This window comes from Ambystoma mexicanum, chromosome 2p (genome assembly GCF_040938575.1).
Source record: "Ambystoma mexicanum isolate Mex_15411 chromosome 2p, UKY_AmexF1_1, whole genome shotgun sequence".
NCBI classification, from domain to species: Eukaryota; Metazoa; Chordata; class Amphibia; order Caudata; family Ambystomatidae; genus Ambystoma; species Ambystoma mexicanum.
The window spans coordinates 791,266,079-791,283,459 of NC_090923.1; positions in this window are offsets into that span (position 1 = coordinate 791,266,079).

Below are 17,381 nucleotides of genomic sequence, written 5' to 3' on the forward strand. Positions count from 1 at the left end.
CTCGGCAAGCGGACCCCTACGCTTGTCAGGCTAGGTCGTTTCCCGAATCAGGTGTCAATAAATCGTTATCAGTGGCTCCAACCACCTTCTTAGGTTGTTTAACCAGACAATTTCGAAGAAAGTGACCGGAAGTCCCCCAATACAGACAAAGTTGCATTTGCCGTCTTCTCTCTCGTTCCTTCTGCGTTAATGGTCCTTTAAGACCGCCGATTTGCATAGGTTCGGATACGTCGGTACTCTTGAAGTTGGCGTGGGTTTTGATCGGTACTCGGGTTTCGTACTTGAACCGATCTGCTTTTCTATTTTGAAGTCTGTGATCAAGTTGAACCACCATGTCTATGTAGTCTGCGCAGACCTGGGGTGGATCTACTATCTGAGCTAGAACATCCTTAAGCTCTCCGCGCAGGCCTCGATGAAACAATGTGATCCTTTTGTTTTCTGGCCATCCAGTTTCCACAACCAGTCTAATAAAGGTGGCAACGTAGGACAGGAGATCCTGATTACCTTGTCATAAGGATAGCAGTTCGTTATCAAGGGCCTGTCCTTGAGAGTGTCGAGCAAACAATCTTTCCATGCTGGCCTGGAAACCCTGAAAATTCTGGAGAATGGGATCATCCTGATTTACCAATGGAATAGACCAATCGGCAGCACTGCCACTGAGGTAAGATAGTATAAAGGCTACCTTGGTCTGGTCGTTAGGGAAGGCCCCAGGTCTGCATAGAAAGTGTAAACGACATTGGTTCATAAAAACGGCATATTTCTTGGGATCCCCCGCAAAACGTTCAGGCGGGGCCAAAGGCATGTGTCCAGGTAGATTGATTTGTACCGGGTTATTCAAACCCATTGATGTGGAAGTACCTCCAGAATTAGGTAAAGGAGTGTGCCCTGCCTGGGCCTGCAATAACCTTTTGGCCAGGTCATCTGTTCTTTCCTTGGATAGGATCAGTTCTCTTTTGAGAGTGTTAGTCTCCTGGCGGGCTGAGTGCACTTCTGCCCGTAATTCTCCCAAAAGCTGGGCCAGCTGATCTGTCTCGGAAGTCTCCATAGCGCCCGGGTGGGAAATTGTGGGTAGGCTTTGCGTTCTGTCAAGCTCATCTGATTCCCACGGAGGCGCAGGTCTGGCATCGAGTGCTGATGCTTCTTCAATGGTGAAGCGCAGGACTCTGAAGATGGACAGGTAGGGCCCCTCTACTCTGGCTTCTCTGGCTCGTAGGAATATTCCCCTGTGCGTGAAAAGGGAGTATTACCTACTGACGGAATAATGCTCAAGCCTCCCACTTCCTTCCAACCCTCCACGATACCCTTCCACGATTCCCCGTGAAGTCTCACCTTAGGGTCTGGAAGGATGAGTTTTCCATCCTGCTTCTGATGCAGGAGCGCGTTGAAACCCAGTTACTTCACTGGATTGAGGTTTGATGGAAGTTCAAATAAGCTTGACTATTCAGGTAAGGCGCTGTAAGAGTTCTGTTGCAAGTTCAAAAGTTCAAGCTTAATAATAATGTTCATTGTCTTATTGCAGCAAGCGCTAACGCTTATGTCTTTTTCCCCTTAGGGGGCGGGGTTCGGAATGCCGGAGATATGGCGCCGACCCGAAGTGAAACGTGCAGTTCCAATAAATGACAGGTAAGTTCTGGATGAGCGTTCGGGTAATGTCTTTGCATTCGCTCATTCAATGACTTTGTCTTTTTTCCCCATAGGGGCCGGGGTCCGGAATGCCAGGAAGCGGCAGGACCCGAAATGAAATGGGAATGACCCAACTGGTAAGTCTTAGAAGGAAACTGAGCTTTTCCTATTCCCTTCCTTCTCTCACCTTGTGTTCTTGTCTTTTTCTCTCTAGGCACTGGGAAGTGGCTGCGGATCCGGATGATCGCTGCTGAAGATGGAGGTGCCCAGGAAAGGTGAGTGAAATGCAGCGCTGCAGCGATCGAAACGAAATGCTTTTAAAAATGATGTCTTCCCTTTCAGGATCGTCGGTGTGATGTCTCAGTGATACAGCTTTAGCAGGTAAGGTCTTCTTTCTCTCCAATTCTCTCTTATCTCCCTTTGCAGGTGACCCAGGATGCTGACAGGCTTGGCTGAAGTCCAGATGCAGGAGCTGACACAGTGAGCATCCAGCTGCGAGGAGCAGAACAACGCGAAGCAAGAGTTGCTGATCCGGCGTGGTTTAAATAGCTTTGGAAGAAGTTCCAGGTATGTATCCTTCCACCGATCAGGTATGTGTCCTTCCCCGACCACACCCAGGTGGAAAGTAGTCCCACAGGTAAAGTAGTTCCATTCAGGCCTCAAGAGGGCCTGGATGTAGCAGCATGGTCTGCATCAGGTAAGTGCACATTGAAACACTTGAACACATGTCTAGCTTTATGAGCCTGGCGCCTAAGGCGCCAGGACTGTGTCCAAAGGGCCCCAGCTTGGGCCCGCTGGCACTTCCCTGGGGGGAATGATGCCTGCCTCTGGGGTTGCTGGGTCAGACTCGGCTCCTTGGAGGTAGGCATCATGACAGTTTTGGTCCACCTTCTGTTCCCTTTGAGGTTATTCATTTTGATTTTATTGAGATGGAGCGTTGTAATAGTTTTATTTGTGTACTAGTAGTAATCTGTGCTTTCAGCAAATGGGTTGAGGCTTATCCTGTCAAAGATGCCACAGCTATGACCACGGCAAAGACTATGTTAAAGGAATATTTTCCAAGGTTTGGGTTACCGAGAGTCATCTGGTCGGACAATGGTCCACATTTTATCGCTGCTGTAATTCTGCAGATATGCGCGGGATTACAGATCGATAAACGGTTCCATTCGGTTAGACACGCTCAGAGTGCTGGACTAGTGGAAAGACACAACAGCATCATCAAGAACAAGCTCGCTAAGACGTGTGCCGGCACCAAACTAAAATGGCCGGACGCCTTACCGATCGTGTTATTATCTATGTGAACAACCCCTCAAACTAAGACTGGGCTCTCTCCCTTTGAGGTGGTTATGGGGAGGCCAGCTAATATTTGGAATGTTCCGAAGACTCGCTCTTTACGAGATGTCGAAAATGTACTTCTCTCTGATAACTAAAAATCTGTCTTTGATTTATCATCAGTTGCGAGAGGATTTACCGGTATGGTACGAGGGTCCCGGTAACACAGCATACGACCGGGGAGTGGGTCCTCGTGAAATCATTTGAGCAATCTTCTTGCTTCACACCACGTTGGCGGGGCCCCTTCCAAGTCCTGCTGGTCACACAGACTACGGTGTGGGTAGCAGGCCGGAAACACTGGATCCCCGCGAGGCACACCAAGAGGATTCCACACCCAGTGCCACACGCTACAGAAGACACAGAACCCCTTACGAGCACTGCAACCAACAATTTCGAAGCAGTAAATAGCATCGAGAGTGTATCAGAGACTCTCCCTGAGCCTGTGAGGCCTGGGGAAACAGCCACTTCGTCTCCACATTCTCCAACAGTTTTGTCTTGTGAATTTGTTCCGTATCTTGCATCCGATCCTGCTTTGGATTTGTTGCTTTCAACGGGAAGTGACGACACGTTGTTCACAGATCACTCAGTACCAGGAAGCACACGGTACGATCTGCGTCCGAGGAAATAGACTTACTCCATGGTTTGGCTGTGCTTTCGAAGGAAATCATCAAAGGGCTTGTCCTTTTAGGCCCGATCATTTGCATAGAAAGGGATTCTGTTGGCTAGGGTTTGTGGAAGGACTAAGAAAACGCTCGGCCTGGAGGTCGCCAGCAAATAACCCTGGTGCTTTTGTTTGAAGACTACAATACCTGCAACTGCTTCCGCTCGTACAGGACTGATAAGAGAACGTGTGACCAGCTGCGAGAATGGACAATCCACTATGTGGGCCCCGAAAACGTATTGCTGTCTTGTGATAATGTTAATTGGTTTCACAATAGTCATTGTTTTAGGTTTCTGGTATTTAGAAGAAGTACATCCGTTTGAGAATTTGTTGCCAACTGAAAATGTGCCTACTGTTTCTACTCCTTTCGTGCATCTGCATACTCTATCTCCTAGAGACTCTCATAACAGACAGAATTATCACAACAACACACTTTTACTCATCCTGAATACTAAACATGCCATTTTTAACAAATCTAATTGCTGGGTCTACTCACATTTACCGCAACATGGGGATAAGGGGCTAGGTTGGTATATTCATCCTCTACCTTTGACAACTGCATGTTATGTTTCTCTTAGAGCACTATTCTTTGGACGATGGAACGATAGCATCTCGGGGAACTTCGATGGGACTAACTTGAACGAGTTCGAAAAACGTGTTCTGACGCCCCAGGGTTGCTCGCTATTTGCAAATAGGAGTAAGCTTAATGTTGCTTCTATTAGGCCGTCTGATAGAGTGTCCCGTCCTTTTCAATCTTTGATTTCTTTTAAGATGGCTCCTATAGGCAATAAGGATGCCACGCCTCCTTCTTACACTGTTAACCATAGCCCTGATTCAGTTTCTTTCTGCATACAAAGGAATGGTACTCAGTTAATGGGTGATTTTAAAGGTTGCGCCAATGTTGCGAATTTGACTGGTGAGGACAGATCTTTGTATGTAGGCGAACCTGTCTACTTTGTTTGCGGTAATGTAGCATTTCCATGGTTACCCAGGGATTGGCAGGGAACTTGTTATTTAGGGATCCTGTTACCCGGGGTATTCATTGCAAGTACTGTGGAGATTCCAAGGGCTCATCCATGGTGAGACGAGAATGGTGACACTTCAGCACAAGTTCTGGGAGATGTAGCTAAATCCTTTGTGCCATTTTGGGGTTAAATAATGAACCCTGAAGATATCAGGCGACTAGCGAGAGTACTGGAGAGGACCATCAACCGGACCACTGACATACTCTATAAAGTGACTCTAGAACAGAAAGCAATAAGGTTAGTAGCACTTCAGAACCGGATGGCATTAGATGTCATCCTGGCTGAACGTGGTGGGGTATGTAAGTTAGTGGGGTCCGCTTGCTGTGTTTTCGAGCCAGATTCCTCCCCAACTATCTTCATGGCAATACAGAATCTGCACGTCCTAAGTTCAGAAGTGCATGTTCCTGAGGGAAACTGGGATCTTAGCGCTTGGTTCTGGGACTTCTTGCGATCTTGGGGATGAAAATTACTTTTGGTCTTGCTGATCATTTTAGGTATTTTATTGTTTCTTTGTTGCTGTATACAGTGTCTTCCTGGTATATGTTCAATGCTAGGAGGATGTTGTGCACAGGTGATGGGTTCATTAGGATGCAAAGTATACGCCACAGAGAAAAACTCCAACGAATATGTGCTGAAAGAAATCTTAGTATCTGATCTAATGGCAATTGATATCTCCGATAGTGATTCAGGATGTATGGACATTGAGACGTGGAGTTACTCGTGAAGTGACTAGAACTAGTATAGCGATTGGCTTAGGCTAAAAGGAGGGTTTGTTAAACAGAAAATCATATCGTGCCTTCTTTACTGTATATATTGGCCTAAGCCCAGTCGCTCTGTGAAGAAATCCATGTTGCAAGGTTCTAACCTTAGATCGATTAAGCCGCCATTTTAGGTTCATCCGCTTTTTGATTCTCGTTCCAAAGTCACCCTGTGTTTGAAAATGGTGGACAGTGTTCTTCTGTTAGTAACATGGCCGTCTTGACTTCCATATGTAAGTTAATGCCTAAACTGCCCGTAGGCCAAATGTTAGGGTCATGTCATAAGACCTTGTCCTTCGTTGACCTATAGATCGACGATTACCTGACGATTGCCAACGTAACTAATCCGCGAGCATATATTAAGCACAATGTTGTGTAAATACTAAATGTGAACACTTTTTGAACTGCATTGTATTAAAATATGTACTAAGGCTTATGTTAGATCCGAGAATATACTGTTGCTATTGTGATTTGTTGAACATGTAAACTGAAGGTGATCCTTATGCATATAGCTGTGCGAGTCAGAGGTGAACTTGGCACAAACCCTAGATTGGGAATTATTAACGTACAGAGGGGCTGAACATCAAGTTACAAAACTGTATAAAAGAGCAAATATTCTGATGTACAGCCACACTCACTTCTCACATCGAACGGGCTGGTATTCGTTGTGATGTACTGAGGGCCAGATAGCTATCTGATACTTTGTTCCTTTGAAAACTGTTCAGTTGCTTTGAATCAAAAATCTGTGTATCTTTGTAAACCCGCGTTTGTTGTATTTCCTTTTGTAGTACTCAGCCTCAATATTTCCTTTTGCTTTTACAAGACGTGGAGCCAGCAAAGAGACAAAGAGGACGCAAATGCCTTGTGGCCATACAGGGCAAAGAGAAGCAAATGACAATTGACACTGGAGCATCAGTAAATGTCATGCCGGCAACAATGTTCCAAAAGCTGCTTCCATGTCCCGGCCTAAAGCCTATGGCTACACTGTTATTTGCCTATGGATGCAAAACCCCACCACCAGTGGAGGGACATTTCAGAACAACACTCAGCAGAGGCGATCTTGTCCTACAGTCAAAGGTATACATCGTCAATGTAGGAATTGAATACCTACTAAGTGGGGATGCAGCAGAAGACCTGGGACTAATCCGTTTCATCTGTGATGTAACAGACTCAACAGACATCACCAGCCTCCTCGGGTAGTACCCGGGCATCCTTAAAGGCATCGGATGCTTAAAAGCAAAACTTATAAAGCTCCACATCGACCAGTCATTATAGCCCCGAGCAGTGTGTCACAGAAGAACCCCGTTCCACATAGGGACCTAGTCGAAAAGGAGCTGCGAGAACTTGAAAAAGCAGAAATCCTACAAAAAGTAACTGGGCCGACACTGTGGGTGTCACCCATGGTAGTGACAAAGAAGCCAAAGCAACCGGGAAAGGTAAGCTTCTGCATCGACATGTACCTTCCAAATGCAGCAATCAAGCGGGAATAACACATCACCCCCACACTTGACGAGATCATTACGGACCTCACAGGGTCAAAAGTCTTCTCGAAAATTGACCTCAACGCTGGGTACCATCATTTAAAGCTACATCGTGACTCAAGATATATCACTACCTTCTCCACGCACCTGGGCCTACACCGAGACAAAAGGCTGAGTTTCAGCATCGCCTCAGCGTCAGAGGTTTTCCAGGTGGCCATCCAGAAGGTGATACAGGGCATCCCCGGAGTGCTGAATGCCAGCGATGACATCCTCATCCACGCTAGCGACAGACACGAACACATGCATCGCCTCGAGATGGTGCTCAGCAGGCTGGAGGCCACAGGTTTGACCATCCACCGGGAAAAGTGAAAATATAGAAGGAGAAGGTCACATTCTTCAGATACGTGTTTAACAGCGCAGGAGTGTCGGTTGAACAACAAAAGGTTGTGGCCATTAAGGAAGCCTCTCCCCCAAAAACACCCACGGAAGTACGCAGCTTCTTGGGAATGGCGGCATACTGCGGGAGGTTTATCCTCAACCTGGCAACAATGTCTGAGCCGCTTAGAGAACTCACCAAATCCAAAACCAAATGGGCCTGGAGCCCCGACTGCCAGGAGGCGTTCGAGTGGATCAAAACATCCATCTCAGCTGAGAGAACAATGGCCTATTATGACCCCACACTATCAACTGAACTGTTGTCGACCCCAGCCCTGTCGGCCTCGGGGCCATCGTCATTCAAATAGCTCGAACAGGGAAGACAAAGCCAATTGCCTACGCGTCCCATGCCCTAACACCAATGGAACAACGGTACTCACACATAGAGAAAGAGGCCATTGCAGTGTTGTGGAGATGCCGCCATTTCCACATCTATCTCTACGGACGAAAGTTCAGGACATGCACAGACCACAAACCCCTTATCCTGATTGTTACAGAGTCATCTTCGCACCCCCTGACCAGAATAGGGAAGTGGTTGCTACACCTGCAACAATAAGAGTTTGAGTTGGCCTACCAAGCAGGCACCAACAACCCAGCTGACTTCCTATCCAAGCACCCGAGGGCAGCCACCCTAGGAGAATTGAATGAGGCGGAAGAAACAGAGGAGCATATATGCCAAGTCGTACACACTATGAAACCCAAAGCAGTCAGCACCGAGGACATCGTAGAAGCCACCCAAACTGACCCCTGTTGTGACCTAATCAAGAACACTATCATATCAGGCGAGTGGAAATACTTCCTCCGCAATGTACACAACCGCACACCCGAGGCCAGATACTTCCTCATGGGCATGTTCCCGATACGACAAGACCTGTCGGTCCCCAGTGAAGGGTTAATCCTGAGAGGGACCCGGAACGTGATCCCCAACAGTCTGCAGGACAGAATCATAGCACTTGCCCACAAAGGCCACCAGGGAATGGTCAGGACCAAAGCCAGGATCTGACACCGAGTTTGGTTCCCACACATTGACACCAAGGTGGAGCAACTCATCGCAGCCTGCCTCCCTTGCCAAATTACAAGTGCACCGCCGAACCCTGAACCCATACAGTCGGCAGAGCGCAGGTCCTCAAGATGGGACGCGATCAGCATTGATTTTTGCACAGTTCAGGAAGGAACATATCTGTTTGTAGCAATCGATGATCATTCAAGATACCTGGAGGTGGAGATTGTGTCCTCCACAGCAGCAGAAATGGTGATACCGGCCCTGGAAAAGATGTTTGCCACCCATGGCCTGCCACGACGCATCAAAAGCGACAATGGACCGCCATTCCATGGTACGGAGATAAAGAAGTAGGTGGATGATCTGCACATCCAATACCACCACATCACGCCGAGATGGCCACAAGCAAAGGGCGATGTAGAGAGGTTCATGCGAACCATTAACAAGGTGCTATGGCTATCCAGGGCACATTCTTGCCCCTGGAGAGTGGATCTGTACTGATTCCTACGGAACTATCGGGTGACGCCCCAAAGCTTCATGGGGCTACCACCGGCAGACATCATGTATGGGACATTGATAAACTTGTCAATTCCCCATCACCCAAGCAGAGGCATAGATACATATGACAGTATTTGCACTCAACGTAGGAGAGTAATTGCAAATGAACGCATGAGCATCATGAGACATGCACGGAACACAGAACACCAAGTTGGAGACCAGGTGTTGGTGGTGCGGAACCCCACGAAGAACAAGCTCGAGACACAGTATGACCAGGTCCCCTGGACTGTGACCCGAAAGGAAGGGACAATGGTGACAGCAGCACGAGGGCACCGCCTGATAACCCGGAATGCCTCGTGGTTCAAGAGGGTGCCCCCCGGCAAATGTGGACTGATGGGGACCAGCAGCTCCTGAAAGAAGCGGAGCTGCCATTGGAAGGTGCAAAACATCAACCCGAGGGAGAAATGACCCTGAGGTACGAGTCAGATGAACCACCGGATGGACCTGATGAGGCATCTCCAAATGATGAAGGTGAGCCCAAACGGGGAAACAGTCCGGGGACGGCCCCTAGGCCAGGACATTATGCTTTAAGAACAGCACTGAGGGCCCCGCAGAAGTTAAAAGACTATGGGCCTTGTAAAGACTGGTAGGGGGTGCCTGTACTTCCGCTCTCTATATGGTAGAGGAGAGGCACAGAGGACCCCAGCCAAGATTCTCTATTATTGGTAACGTAGTTGAGCAATCAAGGCCTAGCTTCTCAGAAGGTGATGCAGGCTGGTTCTTAAGTACAGTGTAGTCCCTGAACCCCCAAAAAAGAATGTCCACACAATGTATTACTGAAAACACAGTCTTTATATAATTAATATTCAAAGGTATGTACACGATCACAATAACGCACTTTGTACTCGGAAGTCAACAATGATAAATATATACAATTCTAAAGTGGTACCACCAATGTTATCGAAATTAAAGTGCATTAACTGTACGGTTAAAATGTCACACAGATCAATAACGAGGAAACCAGCAATAGAGATAGGCAGGAACGTAAAATGGTTGAAACAATAGGCAGAATGCTGACCCCTACCAATAGGCATAGTTCTGTGTGGAGATCCCCCCACCTGGGCAACCTGTAAATAAAGATATATAGCACAAGCCCAGTCCATGTAATGTTCAATAGTCTTATTTCCTCCTGTTAAGGTTTTACCGCCCCCCCAATGTACCTAGTGGAGTAGAGTTCTCCGAAGAGGCGTCGACCGATCCTTCTTGAGTGACTCCCTTTAAAGCAGGAGCCACGGATCGTCGCTAGGCGTCGAGGAACTCGGCGTTCGGTGTCGGGGAATCGACGGCCCTTCTTGAGTGCCCTCCTTTTAAGGCAGGAGTCACGGGTCATCGAACGTCCGATGGTGAACAGGTTGAACTACGGCCGTGAAGTGGCAGCTTCGTTCCTAGCGGTGCTCGTCGACGACAGAGTGTTGGCGTCCTGCACAGAAGAGGTGTGCGGGGCACCTCAGTGATGATAGTTCTGGACCGCAAAGAGATGGTGAAGTACTATGGCCCAGCAAGGGCGTCGAGTCGTTGGCGTCTCTGTGGTCCTTAGGTGGCGGGAAACCCACCGGCGGATGATCCTCGGCGCGTCGACGGTCGTGCCTTCTCCAGCGGGATAAAGCGGTGGACGATGCAGACGAGAGCGTCCGATGACCAAATGAAGTTCTTGGACAAACAGGAGCACGGCGGCTCCGGTCGGCGACGGCGGTCGTCGACAGTGGCGGACAACAGTCTGGGTGCTTCTCTTTGAGATTCCGCAGCAGTCCCCGTCTCGGGTCGGCAGCCTGTCGAAGGTCTGTCTACCAGGGAGCTTTGGCAAAGATCAGCTGGTGCACGATGGTCCCTCGTAGCTCGGGAAGAGGACGCCTTACCAGGTCCTCTCTGAGTCAGTCCTTGGAGACACAGAAGCTTTCAGATTGTGGAGAGCAACAGCACTTCTTCTTGTCCAGCGGGGCTTCAAGGTCAAGCTTCACTTACTCCAGTTACTCGTCGTAGTGGACTTCAGCTTCTGAACACGATTCTTAGCAGTGAGAGGTCCCCAGATATACTGTTGATCTCCCATTCATTCTGCTGGGTCACACTCAAGCATCCAATCACGACTAGGGGCATTCATGAGGCAGGCAGCCAATCAGGCACACGAGGTATTCAGGCCATTCACTTCTCTCCAGACACTCACAACAAGTTATGTGTATTGGGACAAGTACCGAGCCATTCAACACTCCAAACTGCATTCATACCGGTTTCGGGCAGGGCTGTCTCAGTAATTGTGTCAACCACCAGATACTAGACATCCACAACACAGAATGCATATTCGTCACACACTCTATTCACCCAGGTCCCACCCACAGGAGGTACCCACAACATACATCACCGGGAAGGCTCCAGCTAGTCTGGCCGGGCCTCACAACAACACCATATATGGCACTTCCATCCAACAGCCAGTCAGGGGGAAGGGACAGAGTCAGGGCTTCCCAGGACTTTGGGAAAACAAGGTAATGGGTAATAGAAAGCAAGAGGCCGCAGGGGCCATTTTGTTTTCCATCCGGAATCAACTGATCCCAATGGCAGGGCCGGGGTATCCCAAAATGGAGGATACTCCGCGCACCTGTCAAATTCAGCAGGGAGCTGCCACCAGCCCATACCCTGCTCTGTGGGCCACCCACAGGTGCCCAAAAACATACACTAGGGGCACAGGGTCGCACCCCCCACCCATGGGTGCCATAAGGGTATCCCACGGGTCCGTTCACCAAACCAAAAGAGAGAGAGCTGCACCGCCAGGAGTCCCACATGGACTCCTGCGTGGAAAACATGACAGAACACACGATAACAAGCAGTAAAGGACAAGGATACGGAGGCACTGTCCCTCCGATGCATTTCCAGCATCACAGGCCTCATTACAAGGAAGGCGGTAGAGGGTTAACGGCGCCGGTAGTGCTGCCGGCACTGTTAACCCTCTACCGCCCCATTATGAGGTCTGCTTGCGGGTCCCGCTAGCAGACCAGGATGCTAACAATGGGCACGTCATTAACGGGCCCGTTGTTAGCATCCTCCCCATTCCCCTTGAGCACTATGGGGGCTCAAATGGGAATGGGGATGTACCGGGTCCGGGTTCCTGGAATGGAGGAATACCGGGCCCACCAAGGTCAGAATGGCCCGGTATTTCCCCATTCCAGGAACCCGGATCCGGTATCCGGTATGGGGGAGCCATGCTGCTAAAAGCATGGCTACCTCCATACTCGTAATGTGGCCCTATGAGTGGTACAGTGACATTGGATGAAGGACAAACAATCTGCTGGACTAGAGTGCACAGAAGAGTTAAACTGTTTTGGTTAACACAGTTACGTAGATTATATGTTATTGTATTCTGTTGGAAAAAAGGAGGAATGTTATGTACGTCTTACGTCCCACGAGCGCAGTGACGTAAGATGCCTAAAAATAAAGAGCCCACCCCGCCGCGAGCGAGGCAGTTCTGGGCATGAGCTACACCACAAGTGTTGTGTCTCCTTGCAGCTCTGCACCGCCGGGCCTTCCATGCAGGCCCTCATGCGTTCTCCTGTAAGCCGGCGAACCGGCAAGTGAGAACACAATGGGGTACGCTAATGAGGCTCCTTTCTCATTTTGTCTGCTACTACAAAATAAAGCCTCACTCCTGATATTGCCACATAGGTAAATGTTAACAGTGACAAATCATATACTGGACGTCACATTGTATTTGTCTCCTGCCTTACTAATGGCAACGTATTTTTTATGTAACTGCCCATGATATTTTGTATATTAAACACTCATTCTGTAAAATAATTTTCTGTAATATCGGGTCCCCATTTATGCAAATAAGATGGGCCCCTCACATCTTATGCCGTCCAGAGCCCCACACATCCTTGGCCGGCCCTGGCTGCATACATCAGAAAATGTAATCCTCAATTCTAGAGTCCAGTGGCAGAAAATTGCATACATTAGGAGCAAGGACGATGAAAAGCAATGACGGCAACCAAAACAAATGCAAGGCGGCCATCTCAAATCAGCTTTCATTAAGGTAGATTTGTTTGAGATATGTTTATAGTTGGGGGGTAGTGTTAAATTCCCCTTCTGTGATTTGCCAAAGATAACGTCATGCGGATGGCGAGCAGCATGAGCTCAGTCTGACTGTAGGCCACCAGTGGAGGTCTCAGAGAGTCAGAGTCACGTGTGCAAACCTGTTGACACAGACAACGTCAGGCCTCAGAGTTTTGGGTCTTGTGAAAGCTATGCAATATTTTCTTGGTAGAGCTATAGGAATAGCCGCTTTTGGCCCCCACTGTTGCCTAACAAGCTGCATGATTTGTTTCTGGAGAGAAGGGGCAGTGGACGTTGGAAAGGTCAGGAGCAACAGCATCCTGTAAACTCATTAATCTGCTCCACATTCCGCTGTTATCAAAATAACACCTCAGCAGTTTGAATGGCGCAATCTGCACTGGTTATTTGGATTGAAAAGGCCTTTGTATTATTTTTGCAGCATTCTAGGGGCAGCTCCGTCTTGGTTGTGTTTAGACTGAGTCTGTTGTTTTCCATCTAAACAGCATAGCTCCCAACCTTTTGTGTCACCAGGGCGGGTGAGATGCCCATAGAAGTGAATGGGCGTAGGAGGGGCTTGGCGGGTGATTCATCAGCTTTCAAGGAGGGTGACACCCGCCAAAAGCGGGTGAGTTGAGAGCTATGAAACAGTGATTGTGAAAGGAGGCTCTATCTGACTGCCCACCACCAGAATAAGGTGCGGGTCATCAACAGTGTTGCTGAAATCTGCCCCGTCATCATAGGTAGTGGCTACTGCTCATCAGTGGTGCGTGAGAAGGCTGACCCCACAGGGCCCTGTATTTCGGACAGCATAAAAGCCCCCGAGAGAAACTTGAGAGAATTGATTTTTATGAAAATTGCACACACTCATGCAGTGTTTGTTTTGTGTATTTTTTTTAAAGTAGCATAACTGCTGTGCATCATTGTATGAAATGCAACCAAGAGGGTGTGATGAATCAACTTCCGGGGCAGCAGTGGTCCTGGGATGCATCAATCAGCCCCTCACCTCTAGTACACCAGAAGGGATCGGAACAGATTGGAAACACAACTAAATTATAAACCTGCTTGTCCAATTTTGGTTAGTTGCAACACAGTGAAAATTCAATAATTACCTAATGATAAAAGGGACTGTTCAGTCAAGGTTGTACAAAAATATCTACTTTATTATTATCATACCGGACAGTACTAGCACACTACAAAATACAACCCTGAGGAATACAGAGGAGGGAGTTTCAAGACAGAAAGGGGATGTACTCTGGATAGTGACAGGAGGGTAGTTGATAAAGTAATTAATCACACTGTTCAAGGATACTTGATCTCGGCTCAAGGGGATCAATGGGTCATAAAATGTCACTAGGGGCCTTCAGAGAAGGACCAGAGGGACAGAACCACAATGTACCTATCGGCCCTGTATGCCCCCAAAGGGGGCGTGATTGCTAGTCACATCCCTGGGTTTTTCCAGGGTGTGAATATTGCATTTTTTTACTGAGGGTGGGCTCTGTCCACATTGCACAAGCCCAATCTCAGATAAAACAAAAAAACAAGATACCATCGTCATAGTAACTAGAAAAGGGAGTGAGTCTCTTTTCTACTTTTGTGGTGGCAGCGGCAGCCACAGGGACGGAACACAGAGACCAGAGTACAAAGCTCTGGTCCAGATGATAAGCTGGGAGGGATAGAGGGAGGGAGGGCTGCTGGGAGGGTGCAGAATTTCTTGGGGGTGGGAGAGAGGATGCAGGGATAGGTAGACAACAGGGAGAGGCTCCTTGTTGCCTCCACACAATCAGGATGACAGCACCCTGGCAGAGGTCTAGGGTGGCTGGAGAAATGCTGGTGGTATACTGTGTGTTCTCACCCAGCTTTCCAGCCACCTGATTGGCTGAGTGCCCTTTCCCGGGTGAAAATGATCTAAGTACATAATAATCACCACCTGGCAGTATGACCAGGTAAAGAATCTCAATATCTAGTATTAAATAGAAATTACCTTGTTTTTGGTGAGCCAAGGAATAATACAGCGTTATTATCTCCACAGGACCTCTTTGTGCTTTATCAAATAGTATGGGATTTATAATTAAATATATAAGACAATTCAAATATTTCTTTGCCACAGATAGTCTTATCAGGCTTGTTGTGATTTATGTATTTATTTATTGGACATTTGTATGGCGGGTGAACTGGATAGTCCAGCCCCTTTGATGAGTAGCAATTTCCCTCGAGATGGATGGGGATGCAGACCTTACTCATACATCAAATGATGGAGCCGACTCAGAAAGTTGACAAAAAGGAAGACTGTTTTAATACCAACTTTCTAAAACAGGGAGCATAACGAACATCAGCGCAATCGCTTCATCTTCAAACTCAATGCTTTTAAGAAAAAACAGAACTTTCGTAAGCAATATGTGGCATCAATGACGTCTGAACCACGTGTGTACTAATGTCATCCTATGTGGCAAACTACAAAAACATAGGAGTAACGGGGATAGATTGTTCGTGGACATATATGTATATGATCGATACTAGTCTAAAAAAGTGTAAATATGTGATTGGTTACTTAACATCAGTTGGGGCAACTAAGCCCTCCCCTTAAAATGACCACTATGAACGGCCTTAAATATACAACGTCCCATTGGTTTACACAACTATAGGACCCCTGAATACGCAGGTCCTCTACAATTGTTTGGCACTCTACTCTGTTCAGTGTTTTTCCATCTACGTTAGCAGCAAACAGAATGGCCATGCATGTGCTGGTGAGGTCGTCTTGACTTCAGCTTCCCACCAATTAGCATATTCATCCATCATCACCTCAGTGGTCTGCTGTCAATTAGGCCTTTGAGAATTCATCCTTGAGAGTGTTCTTAACTCTGAAAATATTAGGGCGTGAGGCGCAGAGTCTGCCTCCATGCGTAGGTGTGACCATCTCGTTCATCCAACTTCATGCTTCCATGTGACTAGAGACCATAAAATTGAGCTTATTCGTGTATTTAATATTATTTTCCAATAGACCTCTGACGTCTTCCTTGTTATGTTCATGCTTTTTGAACAGGAGTTCTGTTCTTTCACACGATTTGTACCAGGGCTAGGACAAGAATGCCATCAAAGCACTCCAAGAAAGCCCTAATTAGGGAGCGCCTCAAACCAAACTAGATTGGCCCAGACAATTTCTTGATTCACCCCGTTGACACCAAGCACTTAAACATGGGGCTAAGATTCCTTGCCCAATGCCAAGTGATGTAGGCCTGGTGGGCCCAAAACTGTAGACCTCGGTACTCAGTCCGTGTGAGTGGGGGGGGGAGTTGAGAGCAGCGAGGGAAGGGCAGCTTCAGCTGAACACTGCTTTTGAATAAGCTGGTTGTGTTGAGGCTCATTGAGAAGTGTATTTAGTTTCTGTGTGTGTTGCGTGTAGTACAAAGCAGCATGCCGCATACATTCAATAAGTACCTTAAAAATAGGAGAACATAAATACTAAATAAATAAATAAGTAAGCACTGTGTTTTTTCGAGTGCTCATTTCCTGCATTTCAAAAATGTGATTACTGGTGGGAAACCCTAACAATGAATAAATATGAAATAAATGCTAAAGGTGTAAAATCTAGTATTTACTAAACTCATTAAAAGTAACAATGGTTGAGCAGATCAAACCCTGGGTCCAGGTTGACTGAGGGGTCACCCAGCTGATGCAGGATTCACCTGGTTTATTAGGTGCACACTAGGGAGCACCTCAAACCAATCTAGATTGGCCCAGACAATTTCTTCACTCACCCATTGACACCAAGTGCTTAAAGCACCCTGGAACCGTTCTCTTATGGCTACAAAGGATTGGTGTTTACCCTGTTCGTTTCCCTTGTGTTATTCTACCCAACCACCAACTGTATGGCTTGTGTGTTTAATGTATGTGTGTTCCTTGAATTGAGTCATTGTTACTGCTGATGTAGGTGAACCCTGTTGTATCTCTGTAAGTGATGTGAAGTGATTCACTGTAAAGGGTGGTGTTCCTTTTACAAATCACAATACAACAAATGAAAATGCTTCTTTCCTGAGTAGTCACATATATAACATCGAAATGGCTCACCACACTGCTATTAGGGTCATCCTCTGACTACTGACTAGAGACCATGTTCTGCCTGGAAGTAGATCACTGGCTTAAAGCTAAGAAATATAATATTCTTCAACGGTCATGTGTCTTTGGAACAAATATCTCTGGGGAAAAGGTCTATAATATCTTGTTTAAAAAACGTAGGCACCCCCGCTAGATTGATTGGGTCCTCTAACACTAGCCCCTGTGTCAATCCTAAAACCCCTGGTGCCACTTTTGGTTGCTGTCACTCTGCCGTCTCGGGGCCTCAGCAACTGAACACCCACCCTCTGGATCTCGGCTTGAGGTTCATTATAGGCACTTTAGAGCTCCCTTAAAGCTTTCTTTTTAGACTCTGTTACTGGTCTATCGGCTCATGCTGCAGTGATGAACAGCACTAAG